The sequence below is a fragment of the Adiantum capillus-veneris genome, chromosome 21 (assembly GCF_014529385.1).
Source record: "Adiantum capillus-veneris isolate H3 chromosome 21, ASM1452938v2, whole genome shotgun sequence".
Lineage (NCBI taxonomy): Eukaryota > Viridiplantae > Streptophyta > Polypodiopsida > Polypodiales > Pteridaceae > Adiantum > Adiantum capillus-veneris.
The window spans coordinates 32649559-32670075 of record NC_140951.1 but is presented as its reverse complement, the minus strand read 5'-3'; positions in this window follow the sequence as shown (position 1 = coordinate 32670075).

The following is a 20517-nucleotide window of genomic DNA, read 5'->3' as shown; positions in this document are numbered from 1 at the left end:
GCAGATAGAGAGAGAAACAGAGCTGCAAGCCAGTCTGGCAAAGGCATTGCAAAGATTCCAGGAAATGGAAAGAGAAAATCAGGCAGCAGCTCAAAGATTGCAAGGAGCCGAAGAGGAGTATAGACAACTTAGCAAGTCATTGACAAATGCAGAGAGGGAAAGGGATAACCTAACCCTACAACTTGCTGAGGAGTCCAAGGAAGTTGAGGCCATGCAAAATGCCAAAGAAAAGGCAAAAATAGACTAGGAGGCTCGCCAGGATGAGGTCCTTGAGCTCAAGGACCAGATTAAAGTCAAAGATCAAACCATCCAGCGGCTACGGGCATTTTCTGCCAGAGTCAGAGCTACTAGCTCGACTCACACCACTACAGAAAGCCAGATCTATGAAGAACAGATGAAAGAGCTTCAGAAAGAGTTGACTTTAGAGAAAAAGCAAAGGTTGATGATGGCGGAAGGGTCAGTGGTTATGCAAACACGCATGCAAGAAGAGCAGAAAGCAATGCAAGATGAGCTAGAAATTATCAAGAGAAAGCTCGAGGAGGCGGAGAAGACAAACGCCGAGTTGAACGACCTCCTTTTGAACATGGGAGAAGAAGCTGAAGCAGAGAAATAGACACTCCTAAAGCAGATAGAAGAGCTGAGAGGACAACAGGCAGAAGAGTAGGCAGGCACAGGGTTGGAATCCATGGAAGGCATAGACCTAGAGAATGTGGCAGATCCTATGGACACACCCATGCAAGAGGAAATCCTAGTAGGACCCTCTCAAGATCCACAAGATCTGACACAAGAAGAGGAAGAGAAGCTCCGCAAGGCCATAGAGGCGGAAATCAGAGAAACGGCCAAGGAAGCCTTGGAATGGGAGTAGAGGGTTTTCTAAATCCATGACCATTCAGAAGATCGATGCCAGCAACCTCCGGCGTGAATCTCTATAGCCCTCTCTCCCATATCCTTTGCTAAAGTACGAAGCCACCACCATCAACAAGAGGATTAGAGAAGAGCCGACAGTGCCACTCTACACAGCAGATATCTCCCAGCCTGAAGGGGCCAAGTTGATAGTTGACTCCCAGCCCAGGTGGAGAAAGGCGTGGCGGACGAAGTATCCATAGTACCTAATCCATTTGGTAGAGGCACCCAAAATCATCAAAGATAACCTAAGCTTCTGCCCTCTACCAAGGATACGGACGTGGAAGGCCCAGGAGATACTACAAAGAAGCCAACCCACTTGGCTGAACTATCCGAAGCTGCCAGGCTTGAAGGCAGGCGAGAGAATAAGTGTTCAATACATGGTGAAAACCCTAACGGGCACCATCAAATTGTTCACTGGCTCGCCTGACCTTTCTTGTATAATGATGAGGAAGATCTGCAAAACCCTTTTGGAAGTCTTCGAGACGTTCAAACCAGGCCAGGTGACAGACAGTATCTTTTTCTTTCAAGATACTTATAGATGTGCATATGATATGTCTGGTCAGCCTTCCAAGGAGGTGATACATGCATTGTATCGAAGGATAATGTTTCTGCCATCCTATCACCTCCAGGCCTTTGAAGAAGCGTTCTACACCGGCTTCTTCACCATCAACACTGATATATTCATCCCAACACTACTGGATTTACATACAAGATACGAGTCGCTGCTCAAGATGCGCGAAACCATAAGATGAAGAAGCAACTCAACAGCCATGTCGGGGATGACATGAGCAAGGAGGGGGGGAGTGTTAGAAGCTGGACACACCCTACGAAAACTGACTACTCAGAAGATTATTATTTTTGTAATTATTCATTTATTGAGAAAACTCGACATTTCACCTTGTAAATATTGGGGCTTACAGAAGTTTCCAGATTGTATCCTAGTTTTGACAGTTAGATTGAGTAGATGGTTGATTCGGAACTTTAGGGTTTGAGAATTGTAAGGTATTTATACCACTTTTTGACCTTAATCAAGGACCTTTTTGTCATTTTTAAAAAAGTTTGAAGTCTATGAGTGAGCGTACTCTGTACGAGAGAGTGTGTGAGCTTCATCTTGACGCTACGTGAGCACCGGTGGTCGGAATTGAGTGCGGAGAAGTGCAACATGTTGCCCCCAACGAGAGCTGCGCGCCGATACCTACAGCGCCGATACCTACATTGCACACGTACGGTCTGATTTTGCGAGCTCCATCTACGAGCTTCATCTGGTGATTCGGTGAGCATACGTTGTCCGATTTTGCATTGCAGCATATCCACGCGTTCACATTGAGTAGAGCTACACATTAGGCACTTTAGATTTTGGAAACAAAGACCTTCAAATTTTGGCCAGACATCCTACATGATTTTGCACCGGGTGTTTTGGGTTGGGGTTTTGGTTCATAGACCTTAGGGAGAGCGACCTATTGGTGTTAGTAGGGTCTCCTTCAAGTTCTGTGGTGTTTAGAGATTGTTTGATGGGTGTTCGGCTCTAGAAAGCGTTGTAGGAAGTTTCCTCTTATGCACTCCTGAAGACTGTGACTTAGACATTGGGTAGAGATCTCTGTAGGAATTAGTTAGGAGTCGGTCGAGTGTAGGTTGACACCCTATGCTTGCTTCCACGTGCCTATGGGTCGAGCTTCGTCCTTAGCTGACAAATCTTGTTAGGTGAGTTCTCGCTATGCTAATGTCCGTCGCGGCGTATCCGTCCAACAAACCCTAATTCCAACAATTGGTATCATAGTAGGTTGCATCCTCTCGAGCGTAGTCGCCAACAGCTTCGACACACGCCTACTCACTTTCTTCAATTTCTGTGAGTTTTGACGAGCGTTCGGAGGTCAACAAATATTATAGGTGAGCTCAAAGATCTCAGTCTGCTCAGATCTCTAATTCGGGCTTATTTCGGTCTCCGTTTCCACTACAGGTTGTACTGTGGAGGCTATTTTGTCATTTTGTGCAAAATTTTTGTCAATGCCATTTTTTGCATAACAGGTCTCTTACCGCCTTCTACGGTCTGTGCTATATAACACATGTTATTCCTGCTTCGTTTCTCCTCTTTTCGGGCACTTTTCACATCAGGTGCAGGCATTCGCCACAGCCAACAACAACATAGATGTGTTCAAGATGTTTGTTGTTGAGGACAAATTGGATGGGGACAATTACCCTATGTGGGTTTACATTATGAAACGGGTCTAAAATATTGTGCAGGTCATTGATGTACATCCTAGTTTTGGAATATAGGTGATGTTGAGGATGTTACAGGTCTTGCTACAAGGATTGCTGCTGTTAAAGTTGTCTTACGCAGAACAAGCTCGTTGGGACGTAAAAGATGCGTAGGCTCATGCATTGATTGCGTTGTCCGTGAAGCGTACTTCGTCAGCAGCAGCTGGAACGTCTCTTCACAGTGCGCTCTGACCATAGATCTGACAGGGGCCCTGTCCCCTAACCCTTGACGGCCGGGAAAAGGACGTTTACCATCCTTTCCCTCGTAACAACTGCTCCCGCCATGGCTCCCGGCCTCCACCGATCGCCATGCGGTCACAATTGTTACGAGGAAAGGATAGTAAACGTCCTTTCCCTACACCTTCATGCGGGGGCATCTACCTTATTCCAGAGTGCCAAAACAAAGACTCTCTTGCTGAAATTTAGTCTTCTGGAGCTTGCTGAAAGGCTAAAAACTGTATGGACAGCTGTCTGAGTTCGACTATCCATACAAGATGCACACAACCACTTGTTGGCTGCCCTCCACTTTTGTGTAGGCTCCTTAGTCTCCACACAACATTTTTGAGTGTGGGAGCATGAGATTGAGATGTTTCGACCTTATCTCTCTCTCTCTCTCTCTCTCTCTCTCTCTCTCTCTCTCTCTCTCTCTCTCTCTCTCTCTCTCTCTCTCTCTCTCTCTCTCTCTCTCTCTCTCTCTCTCTCTCTCTCTCTCTCTCTCTCTATCTATCTATCTATCTATCTATCTATCTATACATTCCTCTCTATATCATCTGGCTTATATTGCTATGGGTTCCCGTTTGTGACAGCCAATGCATCTGGGAACAGAATTCCACCATTCTGCGTCGGCTCTCTCTCTCTCTCTCTCTCTCTCTCTCTCTCTCTCTCTCTCTCTCTCTCTCTCTCTCTCTCTCTCTCTCTCTCTCTCTCTCTCTCTCTCTCTCTTTCAAGTTCACTCATTTGCATATTTTTTTGGTGTGTTGTATACAGATTTTTCGCTTGGAGTGTCCAAGCTTGTAATACTCCTCCCTCCTATAAGACTTTTAGCGCTATCTATTGTGGGGGCTCTACCAAAAACTACACATGCCCAAAAGCAATCTCTCTCTCTCTCTCTCTCTCTCTCTCTCTCTCTCTCTCTCTCTCTCTCTCTCTCTCTCTCTCTCTCTCTCTCTCTCTCTCTCTCTCGTATTGGGAACCAGAAGATGGGTTGGTCCCTCCCCATAATAGTATCTTTATTACTGAGGAGAAGTCAATAAAAGCACTTGAACCAAACGTATTACCACGTTCATTCTAGAATAAGACTTGATGGTTCCCAAAAGCCTCGGCTTCCTATTCCTAGGGCAAAACCCTATTCCAAGGAGCTTTCGTTCCTGATTCCAAATCTTCAAGAACCAAGGTTCTCGCCTCTGGATTTCACCTTCCAAAGTCAGGGCATGGCATCCCTGCAACTCTCTTTTCCAACTCTATTTCCAGAGTCCTCTTCCCGCAGAACAACTCTGCTTTCCCGAACACGAAGTCCTTACTTGGGAATCCCAACTTCCGGATCACAACTTGAGAGACTACCTCTCTCTGATCCGTGGATCTACTTCCCAAACTTGGGTATGAAACCCTTGGGCTAATCTAGCTCTAAGTCCTTAGAGAACTTTCTCTTGCAGAGGCTCATGACTTCCTTTGCTCCTACTCCCTTGTGAAGAGGAAGTACACTTGCAAACACACACAAACACAAGACAACAATCCGTATGGCAAATCCACAATTGATACCTCTTGCTATTGGCTTGGGAAAAGCGACCTCTGTGCTTCATACTCTCATGATCACTTGTGTCTTCATGCATCAGAGTCTCATCTTGCTGATGCTGGCAACTCCTCCTCTGAGTGAGGGCGTGTGATGCTTTTATAGCTTCCTGGCCACAGCAGGAATAACTGAGCGTTGGCTGCCCACATAGAGATCATAGTCGGTTTTTTTTTAGACTCTTCTACCAAAAAAGGAGAGAAAATTCATTTGGTGGTTTTTACTGCTTTATTTAATCATAGGCTACCCACTTATTAAGTGGGCGGTTGGTCAGCTTTTAAAAATGGTTTGAATCTACCCAAAAACTCAATAAAACCTTATAAGTTAAGAACATTGCTTTCACAGCACTTCCCAGGCGTCCCTGGATGCAACCACATGCACAAATGCAATGCAGACATAGAATTCCTCATGCCTAGTTTATGCATTTGCTTTCTCAAAAAACAACTTGCTTTCCCAGAAAGCAATTGTATTTCCTCAAAGTTTTCTCTAGACCAATCTTCATTCAAGTTCTTGCTCTTCCTTGTGCACAATTCTAACACAGGTTTAGGATTTCCTCCTGACTATAGATATTCCCTTTCTGATGCACCCGTCACCCACCTTGTGATGCATCAGGAATACCCATCACCTAGTCCTTTCCTACTGAACTTACGGTACAATCTCCTTCGTGATGCTCTTTGTCACCCATCCTATGACGCATCAAAGATGTCCATTCCTAGATGGTCGGATACTTATTTTCGATGCTCCCTGTCACCCATCCAATGTGACTCATCAAAAGTACCCGTTCATGGTGACCTTACAGATATTCATGTTCTCAATGCTCCCGTCATTACTTTGAATGACGCACTAGGAATACTCTGTAGTCGGATGTCTCCAATGAGAAAAACCCTCTCACTAAAAATTTCAATAATTCATTTAGAATTATTTTTCCTCGTGTTCCAAGCGAGAAAACCCTCTCACTTATAAATCTAATAAAAGTCACCCCCAATGCACAATTGATCTACATGGGGCAGAGACTCTACAATGTGAGACCAAAACTCTGCACGTGCGCTTGCCACATTGGGCACATAGATGTTTAGGAAGCCCAAGAGGTAGCCTTAAACCTGCATAGTATCCACTAAGCCCTACCAGTCACAATAATACCTATGCCCACAATGGACTGCTCCCAAGAGTCCGCAATAGTCATACATTCCCCTCCCTGGATACCACTAGGTCCAAATGCAGCTGACCGAAATGTCTCATATTGACCACACAAAAGCACATTGTCTAATGTGGCTCTCATAAAGATGATGCTTCTGCAGCATAAGAAGATCAATCTCTCCGCCCACAAGGCACCGTTGAAGCTCCTGACGCAATTGACCCTGCTGACGTTGAAACTAGGGCCTACTTAATCCATGCATGTTCCATGAGACAATCCTCAAGGAGAACAAGAAAGAACCGATGCTACAACAGCAGCTAAACGTGCTATCTTTGACGCTTGCCTGGATGGGGAATAATCCGCATCCGAGCGTCCTCGAGATAGAAGTGATTGCAAAGACTGTCTAGCCCGGGCCCAAGAAGAGGGTGCCATACGCAGGGCAACCTCCTCTATCGAGGAGTCCTACATAGCATGGTGGGCTTTGCATGTCAGCAAAGAAGTGTACCACAATGTGTCTACATCCTACCGAGTTAGGAGGTGTCACTGCGAACTTGGCCAAAGGCCACAAAGTCTGTACCACATTTGTAACCCCCAGGTCTCCCATGTGGTGAGAGAACTCGAGGGACTGTGCCTATAGCCACTCCATCATTGAGTCCAGAGTCCTCTCACACTGGTCCCTACCACATACAAAAAAAGAGAAGCCAACTGCTATGTCGAGAGCCTCTATTCCTCTAGCTGCAAGTAACAGTACATGAACTTTGAAACAAGCTGCCTCAAAGTCTGGTGAAGATTCACCAAGAAATTGTGTGAAGTTGTAGGTAAAGTAGTCCCACCTACAACGAACCACCTACGACAAATGTCGAAGCTCGTCAGTCCACAAGGAACTGATGCAAAGGGAGATGTTTGCACCAGAAGGGGGGTTTGCAAGAAAATTTTTCCCTCTCTCGCCAAGTGACTCATGGCAAAAGCGTTGCCGAGAGATCTCCTAGCATCCAAGGAAGGTCCTACCACAAGGGCTGGCTATGGGGTAGGAGCGCGAGGAGATGTGGAAGTAGGGGGGACTAGCAGGAGAAGATCGAGGAGGGTGGGGGACGAGGAGCCATGGAGGGAAAGGGGGGAGGCAGGGAGGAGGAAGCAGGATGGAGGATGGAGGTGGGTGGGGGGGAGGAGGGTTCGGGGGCAGGAGGGGCTGTCAAAGGTGAGGCTGAGGTGGAGTGTGGAGATGGGGCCTCGTCCTCCTGAAGAGGGTCACAACACTTCTCTGTGCGAACCCACTACTGCTGGCTTGGAGCCTAGCGACCACCCGGAGGGCCAGGATGACATGGTGCTCCCTATCGACGCCGACCACAAACCTGCTGCCAACCTCCTCCGTTTGAGCCCCAGGCTCTTAGGGTAAGTCTACCTGAGTATCCTATGACTCTGTTTGCTGATGCAGGCCATCCCTAGGAGATTGGGGCTGAATCTAAGGTGAAGATCGGGGCCTCCTTCGTGGATAGACCTTCACAAGATGGCCCATCTGTCAAAAAATGAATCACTGATTCGGGAAGCCGGAATACTCCACGCTTTGGCGGAGCCAACCACCACTTACCCGAGGTGGTAGAATGACATTCAAGTGGGTGTGGGTGTCCCAAATCAGAACATGTACTGTGGGTATGCCAGCTGCCTTAGCAGCTACAGAGACTGTCATGTGAGGTGTCTCCAGGACGGTCCCAATCTCTGAGCCAATCCTCGACACTAGCGAAAGGTACTCCCTCCTAAGGCTGGGGAAGCAGACTAAGATGAGAAGGTTTGCCTCCTCAACAAGAACGTTGATAGCTGGGGAAAAACCATGGCGCCCGTGTCAAAAATGAGCTTGAACTACTTGGATGGCCAAGGGGCTCATCGCAATGACCTTGGATGCCATCTCGGGGGTCTCAAACTCTATCTAGTAGTAGCCACGTCCGAGAAGCTGAACGTCGAGGATCTTGTCCACCTTTGCTAAAGGGCGGGCCTAGAGGAGATCAAGCACCTCTCCTCTATTGGATCTTGTGCCAAGAATCTTGCAGATAACAAGGTGGCATGAAGGCACACCATCTCTTCCTCCAAGCTCACTTGATCTGCCGGGCAAAAGAGCAAGCCGGATGGTGGGTTCTGCGGGGTTTCTCAAGAGGGCTTTCGTCGAGTCCCTCTATGGCAGAGCAGATGTTGGAATTAGGGTTGCAAGAAAACACACACAACTTGGAGAAGATGAAGGAAGCTCAAGTCACACAACAGAGAGTGTATTACTTAGTGTGCAATGGAAATATAAGTTAGCCTAGAGTGATGGGCGTATATACAATGCACGGGGGGAAAACCCTCCTAGTGAGGGAAAAAATGCCCCGATGGTCCTAAGTGTGTTCCCACACATCACTACCACATGTATATGGTAACAAATCCCCCCTCAAGTGATGCAGTGAACTAGAGCTGGCACATAGAGTAAAGGGAAGTGCCATGCCCTGAGGACACATTATCATTAGCACCTTCATGTACAAAATCAAAGTTATCAATGTTCATTCTACTCTCTTGGTTATTGTCATCCATGCTAATTAAACTTATGTATATAATTACTTTGTGCTTTGGTACCCTCAAAAACCTTGGTCGCTACTCTTCTTTAGCTTTGAAAATTAGTTCTCAAGCAGACACACCCCTCGAGCTAAGTCCTTCTCAACCAAGATAAAAGATACCTCTCCCACTTACCCTATTGCAATGAACACGTCCAGCCTTTCATGGAAAACTCAAGGACCTCTCTTCTTAAGTAAGAAAAGAGAAACCAATAGCTCTGATACCAATGTAATGGAAATGGCCTATAAACTTTGCGAATAGCGAAATTAAGAGAATTAGAGTGAGCATTTTTGTGAGACTACTTGGAGAACATAGAGGGTGAACTTAATTAGCGGTAGCAACATAACCATAATACTTAATTAACTTGGCATGCACAATACTTTTGCAAGAGAGAGAGTTTAGAGAACTTGAAAACAATTGAGGACCAGATTTATGTGGAGCCGATCCCCCCTCCAATAGAATTTTGTATTATAGATTCTCCCATCAAGAGAGACTTGATACAATACAATATTTGTGTTCCTTGTGACCTAGGTGATGCAATGAAGATGGAAAGCTTCATGCATCACGAGCATAACATAAACTTTGCAAAAGCATTAACCATCTCGGCCTCAATCCCAAAGCCTCAAACACCTTCAAAGGTGGAGAGAGCTAGCGGGAATGAGGGTAGGGAAGAGGAAGAAGAAGCATTCAATAGGAGAAAGAAATAGTTTCTGACTTATCATCACTCTTCTTGCTTAGCATAGCACAATAGCATAGTAATGAAGATGAAAAATATGGAAAGCTTAAGCATCGAAGCATGGCTCTTGGTTGGATTTGCATTCCATAGCCAAGAGTATTGGTGTAGGCTCTCAACTTCTCAACAAGCTTGGAGAAGGAGATGGAGCTCTTGCACTTCACACAATGAGTGTGTGTGTGTGTGTGTGTGTGTGGGGGGGGGGGGGGGGGAAGAGTATATGGGTGCCCAAATCAGTCCCCCTCTCATGCTTGGTCCACACCCCTCTCTCTCTCTCTCTCTCTCTCTCTCTCTCTCTCTCTCTCGTATTATTTAATTATATCATTTGGACTAGTGTTCTCTTTTCCGTTTTTGAGAAAAAGAGCTTAATTATTTATTTAAATGCATCAAAATTCTCTTTAGCCCCCTTTAAAGCCTATCCAATAGGATTCAAGCACATCATGGGAGAAAAATGGGGAGGATTTTGGCATGTTTCTTATACGAATCATGTTTGAATTGAACACTTCAAGCACCTTAGTCATTTAAGCATGAAAATATTTCATGCCACTTGAGAGATCATGTTGAATTGAACACTTCAAGCACCTTAGTCATATAAGCATGGCAAGCACCTCAAGCTTGGGCAAGGTTCCCACAAACACCTTAAGCACCTTAGTCAGCAAGCACGAAAAGCACCTCAAGCTTGGGTAGGGTTCCCACCTCAAGGTCAGTCCCAGCTTGCTTATGGTCCTAGGTCTAAGGAATTTTTAACACTAACCTTTGGAGGGTCTTTAATGAAGCTAACCCTAAGGTATTTAAGCTCCATTAGGTAGCATTGCTCTTTGACAAACCATCTCTCATTTGGACCCATTTACCTTGGCCCCATGTTGAGATAGATCCATAAGCACATGTCTATATCCTAACCCTTGTTCTCGTTTATTCTCCCACATTAAATGATCTGTTTAACATGAGAAAAACATTTGGGTTGGTTAGATATTAGATTTTATAACAATTCCAAATAATGGCACGAGTTTGGGATTTACTCATGGAGAGAGTAAATGTATCGATGAACTTAGACATAGGGTGCCAATATGTATCATGGGCAAGTCCAAATGCTAATCAATTGCTCGACTGATCTGCATTACTAAAGTAAGCACTCCAATTTCTGAAAGCAAATGCTTAAGAAGAGAGAGCAATAAGTTTTTCTCAGCAAAAGCATCTCGCTTGAGGTAGGCTTTGAGCTACAAGTGAAGGTTCTTTTTTACCAAAGGAACAGTCACTTAAGAGAATGTTCGATTCGCTTATTCGGTTTAGTTTTTACTACGAGTAGGTGAAGTGGTCCACTTGGATAATTACCAAATTTCCTACTAATATATGGAACTATCAGGGAGTTAGAAAAGAAAAACATTGACATTCTTACAAAGAGTTGTCTCATTCATATTTTTTAGGACAAAAAATTGTCCTTCAAGGGGCAGTAATATCATGACAAGGGTAGGATCGGGAGGGCATGGCCCCTAGGCAAGGCCGTCTTCTAGGAATGCTTGTTCAATGGCTCCTAAAGGTGGGCTACAAGCGTATAAGAGTATATGGTTGGGTGGAGATGAACATACCTCAATCCCCGCCCTTACATCTGTGTTGCTTCAAATTTGAACCAAAGTAAAGTGAAACTATATCTAATGAAATATTGATGTGGCAACGCATCATACAAAATCTAAAATTAATCTTACTCAAATGGGTTGTGTGCCCACTTATCACTTTAGCCAATGAGTGAGTGAGAGAGGATGTGCAAGCAACATGTCAATGCACACACACAAGTAGAAGCATAATCAATGCACGAACAAAACTACGACTTCAATGCTTGAACTTCAAAACTCAAAGTACTCGTGACAAAGTTCCACCTCCAAAAGCGTCGGCCCCGAAGTTTGGTGCCCCTTTGGATACTTCTTTTAAATATTATTCAATCACAGAGTACAAATGCCAAGGGTGCATTTTGCAAGTACCAATCTGACCGGCCCTCTAAGCTCACTTATAGCAAATATTATTCATTCACAAAGTACAAATGCGAGGGCTGCATTTTGCAACTACTAAGCTGACCGGACCTCTAAGATCACTTATAACAAGAAGCGACAGGACACAAAAAAAAATGCTCCAATCCTAAACATATTTAAGCCTGTAGTTAGGGTGATTTGGCAACCGATGTAAATTGCAGCTTTCATGTTTTGCACCTTCAGATTGCAGCATGTGTAGATTATGGTCTTCTGGGTATGCACATCATGAGTGGCTTCTCCAAATTTAGGCAAAAAATGTGCTTTCTTTGTTGAAGCCATGTCCAGGAAACTGTGAGCAAAGTGTAGTGAGGTCCAAAGAGAGCAAGCAGCACTTGACATGCATAGCTACAATTGTGTTATAGGGGCCATACTACAGTGTTTTGAATGAATGCAGGTCAAAAGCTTGTGGAAATATGCAAGACATTGACATGGATAGAAAATTTCACAAACAGATTGCTCCTCAAGGACTCTCAAAAAAAGATATTGTGCTTGGCATCCCATACACATGGATGAGCCTTTCATGTGGTTGTGGTTTGTGGTCATTGAGACACGTACGATGTGCTCGTTGAGTATGCTTACAAATCATCCATGTGTGCAATGTTCATGCAAGCAGATGATGCAAGAGGCTAATAAAGTGGGCCAAAAGCTAAGCACTTTACTTGTCTTTGCTTCTAGACCAGATTTAAAATTATGGTTGATCGATGTAATCAAAATCTTCCTTTTTGCAGCTGGGTATCTTACTCTATTTTTAGCATGGAGGGGTGCAAAAGAAAGCATTGTGTAGCGGCAATGTACAATACGATTGATTCGCTCAAAAAGGTGAAACTAGTGTAACAAAAAGGAAAAATTACCTAAATACCCTTTTGATTTGTGGAAATTCCTAGGATACCCCTCAAATTTTAAAAATTCTCAAAATACCCTTGTATCTATTTTAGTTCAATTGTTCACAATTCCCTAATCTTTATTCTTTTTGGACTATGGAGATCCATTTTTGAGTGCTTAGCATGCAATTTTTCATAAATTACCTCCCAAAAAAAGACAATTATGTCTAAAAATAATGAAGCAATTCATCTCCAGAGCCTCTAAATAGGACATTTGAAGTGTTAGTTTTTGGGGGTTGACGGGATCCTTTACCATCAACCTGAATGAAGAGGCCCTCTTATTGTCTATGGCATTGAGGGTGCCAAGCTGGTCAAGGCTTTCAAGAATGTTGAGGTTGCTTCTATGGATTCGCTGAACTTGTTGCATCTTACTGCTAGAGGTCACCTTGGCCAGTTTATTATCTGGACAAAGTGTGTGTTTGAGAAGCTTGATTAAGTGTTTGGTTCTATTGATGAGAAGTCCAAAGGTCAAGAAAAATTATGCTTAAGCCTAACCTTTAATGGAAAACTCAGATGTGTCCCAAATCTTCAGCTCCGATGAGATTCAGAGTGTTGTTCGACCCATGAAGAAGAAAGATAAGAGACATGTGCCATTGCAGAACCTAGGATTAGTTGCAAAGAGGAAAACTATCATTGCTAAGGTGCAGGGTGCTCACAAGGAGGTGAGTAAGAAAGGTGGAGAATCGAGATGTGTGGTACAAGACAATGATTTTGGGCAGTGATGACTACCTATACAAAATTTGAGAACTTCTCAAAGTGGTTCAGTGTGTCTCAATAAATTGTCTTGGCAGAAACAATGCTAGTAAGTTATATTTTGGAAGAGGTTCTTCAGGTTTGAAGTGTTTTTTCTTTTGGCAAAATACATTCTTAAACCTAAGTAGATTCAAGGTTACTCCTCCAGCCCAGAAAGAGGGTGAGATAGCTTTGATCAATTGAGGTTTTCTGGAAAAAATCCAAGAGTTGTGTTGTATTGGACTAGCTTGGCAAAGATCGCCGCACAAGACAACATCAACACCACCAAATGGAAGGTTGTAGTTGTTTTTTATTGCGCGCAAGCAAGAGTCTGCCATAGTAAAGATGTTGGTTCCAATCAAGGAGAATTCATCAAAAACGGCTAATTGTAGGCCTTGATAAAGCAGTTGTAGCTCATTTAACCTCTCAAGCGATAGGGAAGTGTTAGATGGTGTGAGTAGTGGCAAGTGGAGGGCCGAGTGGAAGTGGGTCCACCAATGTTAAAAGCAGCCTTGCCCATGTATGCCATTAGCAAAGCTTTTGTAGTTGTTGGGCTGGAATGTGATCTGTGGTTATAGAAACGTAAGAAGCCCTTGGACAATCAAAACAAGAGTGAGAGTTTTGCATGTGCTTGCACCTCCAGTCAAGAGAATGTGGATTGGTTACGTGGAAAATATACGTTTTTTCAGCATAATATCATCGAATATTAGCTTTTGTTGGGCATTAAGCTAAAAAATGCTTTTGTAATACATATTTTTTGGTTGGAGTAGTATTTTTATGGCTGGTATAGTGTGTGTATGCAATTGGCAGTGTTGCATATCTAGGTCTTGTGTGATGTCAACATGAATATGGGAGGAAACATTAGAGAGTGTTGTAGATGTCAAAGGTGAACTAGTGCCTAATGAGTTGGTGTTAAGGTTGTCTTTCAGTGTTGTCGTTTTGTTGTATTTAGATTCATTTGTATCAATGATAGGTTTATTTTTCCATGTGAGTCCATTTGTTAGATGTCGAGTTTCATTATTTATCCATGGTAGAAATAGAAGACATCGTTCTCTATAATAATTATTTGGGTTCTTTGCGGAATTATTTTTGACATATCATATAATTTTTGGTCTGGTACGTTTCTAATATGCATTGCTTGTTGTAGTGTATGTGGAGGAAAATTCTACCAATGATATGGCATTGAGTTGGGTAGCACGTATACAGTATTTGTCTATGCTTGTCTCGAAAAAGATTTATGTGCTACACGGGTCTATGTTTTGCAGGAGGTGTTTTTTTTTGGGAAGTATTGTTTTCTTGTGAAGAGGGTTTGTGTTTATGAATATAAATTCTCGAGTTGCGATGTAGAGAGGTAGAGAAAGTGCAATATATACTGCTTGTTGTGAGCTTATTTATTGTGTGTTTAGTATTGTGTTTCCTATTTTTTAAACTCTATCAAATGTAGTTGCATTGTTTTGAATGCAAGAGTCAAATTTTTCTTTGATTGCTTTGATGAGTGTGTTATCAAATTTTGTTATATATGAGGTGCAATAGGTAGCTGCTCCATGTGCATTTAAATTGTATTGTAAATTTGATCTCGCATCCCAAAGCTTTGAAATGGTTGGATTGAAATTATTTGTGTAAATATCTTTGATAATTCTTTTCAACAAAAGTGTTGGGGATGAGATTGTGGATGCTATAGCTTGGATATAATCCTCAAATCGAAGGTCCATACATAGGAGTCACTGTTTGAATGTAATATTTGCTTTATAATCTAGTAGTAATAGATTATCTTTGATTTGTTTGTGTTTATTTTATTGTATTAGATATTGTTATGTTGAGAACGACAAGGTTCTAAAATCATAGTGAAAGGCATTGGGTAGCGGGGAAAGTCAAAGCAACATCCCTTGCATTGAGATGCCGCTTTCTGAAGCAAGACTTCTTATGCTTGTGTGTTTCAATTTCTTGTAAATCTACATGAAGAAGCATGGAATCAGGTATTATGTACTTATCAATGAAATCCACAACATCTTCGTTGAGACCTTTCCCATAAATAGGAGCATTTTCTATCCATAGTAGCCCATGATCATGCTGGCTACCTTGGCTCTGAAACTCGGTTATGAAAAAGTAAACTTTGAGTTTTCCTAATATGGTTATATCTTTGGCTGGCAATTTCTTCCCGTTAAACCGGTTCAAGTAAAAGCGGACTGTTGTTTTACAGGGTCCGACAAAACAAAATCTCGTATATATGACACTTCTATTTCTGTGCTTGCACGCACAATGGGGTTGAGCTTAGCAAGTGCTCCAATCAAAGGTTTCCAATGTTTCTTAGCCACAAAAAATGTGACAAAGAATGTTGGTGGTCCGAACTGTTTAATCATAACAAAGGCGTTTTTTTTTTTCAATTTTTCCTTGTAGTCAGGTGATGTTTGCAATGCCTCAAAGTCACGATATCCAAGTTGGGAAGACAAGACCTTCTCAATGTTAGTATCTCCAAATACTTGTCCGGCCACTATTGTATTGGGATTTAGCTTGCCTATGCGCATAGGGATCCAAATGGACCATAGGATTTTTTGAGTCATTTACTTTGATTGTTTTGAAAAAGGTTCTCTATATTTAGTGAGAATCTTCTATCATTGTGCATAAGTTTCCATTGAGCCACATGTTGATATTTATGCTTAGCAAGTGTATGGTATTTACGGGGCTCACCGTAGAAAATAGTAGGGAAACTAAGTTCTTCACAGTCTTAATCTTTGAAAATACTCAAAGGACTATTTCCCTCAGCAGGAGCTACAAAGAAGATTTTGTCATGATCAGAACTTGTTGTGATGACTCAATTCCATGGAGCATGACATTTGTGGCTAGATCGGCTTCTTCTGGTGGTTGACTATTGTTGGCAGAATCATCAGGCAAAGGACAATGCAGACTATGGAAATGGCTTAGCCACTCATTGTTTAGAGTAATTTTTTCGTTCTTGTATAAAGATGTTTGCAATTGCTGAGAAGTGGCTTTCATTGTAAGCAATGGTCGGACAACCCCTGAAAGGTAGCAATGATTGTATTGTAGATGACGTTTAATATCCACTAGTATCGAGGCTTCATCATGCATAAAACTCGATAGTATTTGTTGTGTTCTCCCCAAGGATGCCAAAACATTAACAACGCTACCTTGTAATCCAATTGACCATCGTATGTAAGCTCCCTAATTTTGGCAAAAGGTAGCCTGTCAGTGACAAGGAGGCTTTCTAAATGATTTAACTTCTCTATTGTAGGCAAGGGGAGGTTAAATCCTATGAATTCAATCGGGTGAGCAATGCACCATGATCTTGCCTTTTACGGCCGCATGAAGTGCAAACATAGTTTTCATGTCTCGTTGTTTCAAGACCTCCCAAGTGCTGACCTGCGTCCTTTTTGAGCTAACTGTGAAAAAAACATTAAACGTCCACATTTACAACATTGATATATAGGAACATGATTCGTTGTTTCTATGTACTTGTTGTATAGCTTTGTTTGGTGGGGAGTGTTGGACGGGAGCGACTCACACACCCATGAAGTGCATGCAAACACTACCTAGATCAACATAATGTCAATCGAGGACACAGATGACACGATAGGCACACGGAGGAAATCTCTTTAGCTTGTCAGGCTGAGACCATCCTACACATACAACACTCTGGAAGGCCAACTAAACCACAATCAAGAACCTCACTGCTCTCAACTACACCACCTAGCCACATACACACATACGGAAGGTAACTCACCTAATCATGCCAGATTCGTACAAAACTTAAGGAACACCATCCCCTCACTAGGATACACCTCTCAGGCTACGTTTTGATATAAAAACTTTTCCGATCCGATATCGTTTGTGAAAGTTATGGCCAAAATAGTGAAATGCAGTTTAGAGTGGTCAAAATGAGTCCAAATTCAATTTTAAAAGAAGATTTGGGATCTCTGTGACACTGTGAACACTCCTATATAGTCAAAATTACAGTTGGACCCTAAAACTATCCTAGAGACATCCTACGCGTAGGATGTCTATATGCTCAGAATTTAACAAAATTTGATCCAAAGACTCCCCTCAAGTCCAGCAACACAATGCTATGCTCAGAATTTCATTTGGACCTAAAAATGGCCTTGAGACATCCTACGCGTAGGATGTCTTTTTTCTCAGAATGACTTGAAAATTTCACCCCAGCTTCTCCTTGATGTGATGATCACAGTGGTGTGCTCATAGGTTGGTTTGGAGTCCTAAATCAAGCTGGAGACATCCTACGCGTAGGATGTCTAACTGCTGAGATTTTATCCAAACTTGATCCCAAGATTCTCCTAGTGCTCAGCAAGCCAATGGTATACTCAAAATTGAATTTGGATGCCAATAGGTCAAGATTTAGGCTGCAAGAGCTTCTAGTGCACTCCAAGAGTAGGATGTCTGACAATTCTTGTCTTTGCTTGGTAAATAGGCCAAACAACCAAATTCACTTTTGAAAAAAGTTCTGGAATCCTTGAGACACTGGGAACCTCCCTATATGGCCAAAGTAGAATTTTGACCACTTTATGACCCTGGAGACATCCTACGCGTAGGATGTCTTTTTGCTCTGTTTCAGCTCAAACTTGCACTTTAGCTTCCCCTTGATGTGCTAAGCTCACAGCTATTTTTACTTTTTGATTCTGACACCTATAGGTTGGTCAAATGATCAAGAATCTGTTCCAAAAGCCTAATGTCCGTTATGATGAATTCACCAGTCAAATCAACTCCAAATTGGACCCAAAAAAATTGACTAGGAGGCTTGCTTAAGGCTATAAAACACCCTGCTATGTCCACAGTTTGAATTTGGCCTCTAAATCATGCCTTAGACATCCTACGTGTAGGATGTTTAACTGCTCAGAATTGCCCCAAATTTGAACCACACACTCTCCTTAAGGTGCTGATCATTGTGGTATGCTCAGAATTTTGTTTAGAGTCCAAAATCACACAGAAGACATCCTACGCGTAGGATGTCTCTTTTTGGCCTGTTTGACCCCAGACTTGTCCCACAGCTTTCCCTTGATGTTAGTAACCCAGTGGTATGCTTAGATTTTGGTTTGGATTTCAAAAGTCCCAAATTTTAGCCGTTCTTGACTTTTTTTCAATCAAAAATGCTAAAGTATGTTCAATCTTCACTTTCACTGACCCAAATGAGATGAAATTTATCACATGCACTCAATACAACATTTAGAACATGCCTATGGAGTCACCCTATGGTTTGGTCTCAAAAATTATGCCTTGGGCACAATTTGGGTAGGATGTCTGGCAATTCTCGTCTTTTGGCTTTGATCTGTCAAAATTTGGTCAAATTTCCACTTTCCATGTGAAAATAGGGTAAAACCTACCTTCTGAACACACTGGTAACCTCAAATTTTCAAAAAAATACCCAGATCGCCCTGTAGACATCCTACGCGTAGGATGTCTACTGCTTATTTTTTCAGACTGAAGTGTCCCTGATGCTTCCTTATGCTCTCAGCAAGTGCAAGTATGCTTCACAATTGCAAAAACATGCAAAAATCACTCAATTTAAGCCTTTTCTGAAATTTTACGTTTTCTGACTCCGCCTTTTGGCTTTTGGTCAACAAAAATAGGGAAAAACACCCAAGTCAATATGTTACTAGGGTAAAACCTACCCTCTGAACCCACTGGTAACCTCAGTTTCCCCAAATTCCCTGCCAAAAGTTCCCTGGAGACATCCTACGCGTAGGATGTCTACTGATGAAATTTTTGGCAGAATACATCCACAGGCATCCCCAAGTCTTGAGCACTACTTTTCAAGCATTCCTACCAGTTTTTATGCAAAATTGTGCTCAGAATCTTAAGTTTCTTGTTTTTGCGCTTTTGACACTCTGTCTTTGGTCTTTTGGGTGTCAAGAGTTGGTCAAAACTCTAGTGTCAATGTATACTTAGGGTAAACCCCCCCTTCTGAACACACTGGTGTAGTCAGAATTTTCAAATTTGGTCTCCAGAACCCCCTTGAGACATCCTACGCGTAGGATGTCTATGTTTACAGAATTGCAGGTTTTCTTAACAGAACCCTTGCAAATGCTCTTTTATATGCACAGCATCAGTCAGTCATACAAAAATATCCACAAAAGCTTGTTTAATGCATTTTTACCCTCAAAAGCACACTTTTCCGTGATTTCAAATGCAATCAAGCACTTTAGCAAATAATTCAGTGCTGAATAGCTCTAGATCAAAATCGGATCACTTACCTAAAGCTACTCCTACAAATCATATGGGGTTTTGCATCTATGAGTAGAAAAACGCTTCACTGCCACACACGGACTAGTAAACGTTTTTATCACCTCACAAATCACTCGACCACCAACAACTACTCTAATCCACATATCCTAACTAAACCTATCTAGTCGCAGACCCTCGGCAAGACACACGCTTCCTGGCTATCCACTTGATCACGAAATATCCTCTTCCGGATCCACTTAAGAAAAACGCTTTCTTTAACCGAAACTAAATCAAGCAACCATCACACAAGTGTTAGTAGGAAACCTACTTAGGTCCTTGTGTCCCCGGCAGCGGCGCCAATGTTGGACGAGAGCAACTCACACACCCATGAAGTGTATGCAAACACTACCTAGATCAACATAATTTCAATCGAGGACACAGATGACACGATAGGCACACGGAGGAAATCTCTTTAGCTTGTCAGGCTGAGACCATCCTACACATACAACACTCTGGAAGGCCAACTAAACCACAATCAAGAACCTCAGTGCTCTCAACTACACCACCTAGCCACATACACACATACGGAAGGTAACTCACCTAATCATGCCAGATTCGTACAAAACATAAGGAACACCATCCCCTCACTAGGATACACCTCTCCCTAAGCTTCTACACTCAAAACCCTCACTCTAAACCCATCTGCGGAAAACGCGTAGGATGACAGAGCAAAATTTTGAAAGTGCCCGAAACTGAAAGTTATGAGTACCTATGCGTAGCTTATGTTGCCACGATTCTATAGACTACTAGCATGCAGAAAATAGACATCGTTCGATACACTTACAGCCACAAATAGCTCGTAGATGCGTCGGAGTGTGCGCTTCATCTCGCGTGGAATGCTTGGCGTTTTTGCGTAGCTCTCCTCAAGCCTACAACAATGGTGCAGTCGGATCTCCAATGTGTTGAGCGAGCCGGGCATAGCGAGAGGATAAATCTCACACTCACTCTCTTTCTCTCTCACACACAGTAGGCGGCAGCGCTAAAGTTTTGATTATGATTAAAGTCTCCTTTACAAAATGACCTGGGTACCTTATATACTAAGGCTACCTTAGGTTTAGCCAAAAATGGGGTTGAAAGGGTCAAATGGCTTTGTATTTACAATCTGGAAGTGCCATTGCACCCCGGCTTCTGAAACTAGAATAACTACTCATTACAAATTACGTTTATAGCCATAATCCGCAGCATTTCATAACTCGCAAAAAAAAAGACTTTGGTACGAAACTTGAGTTATG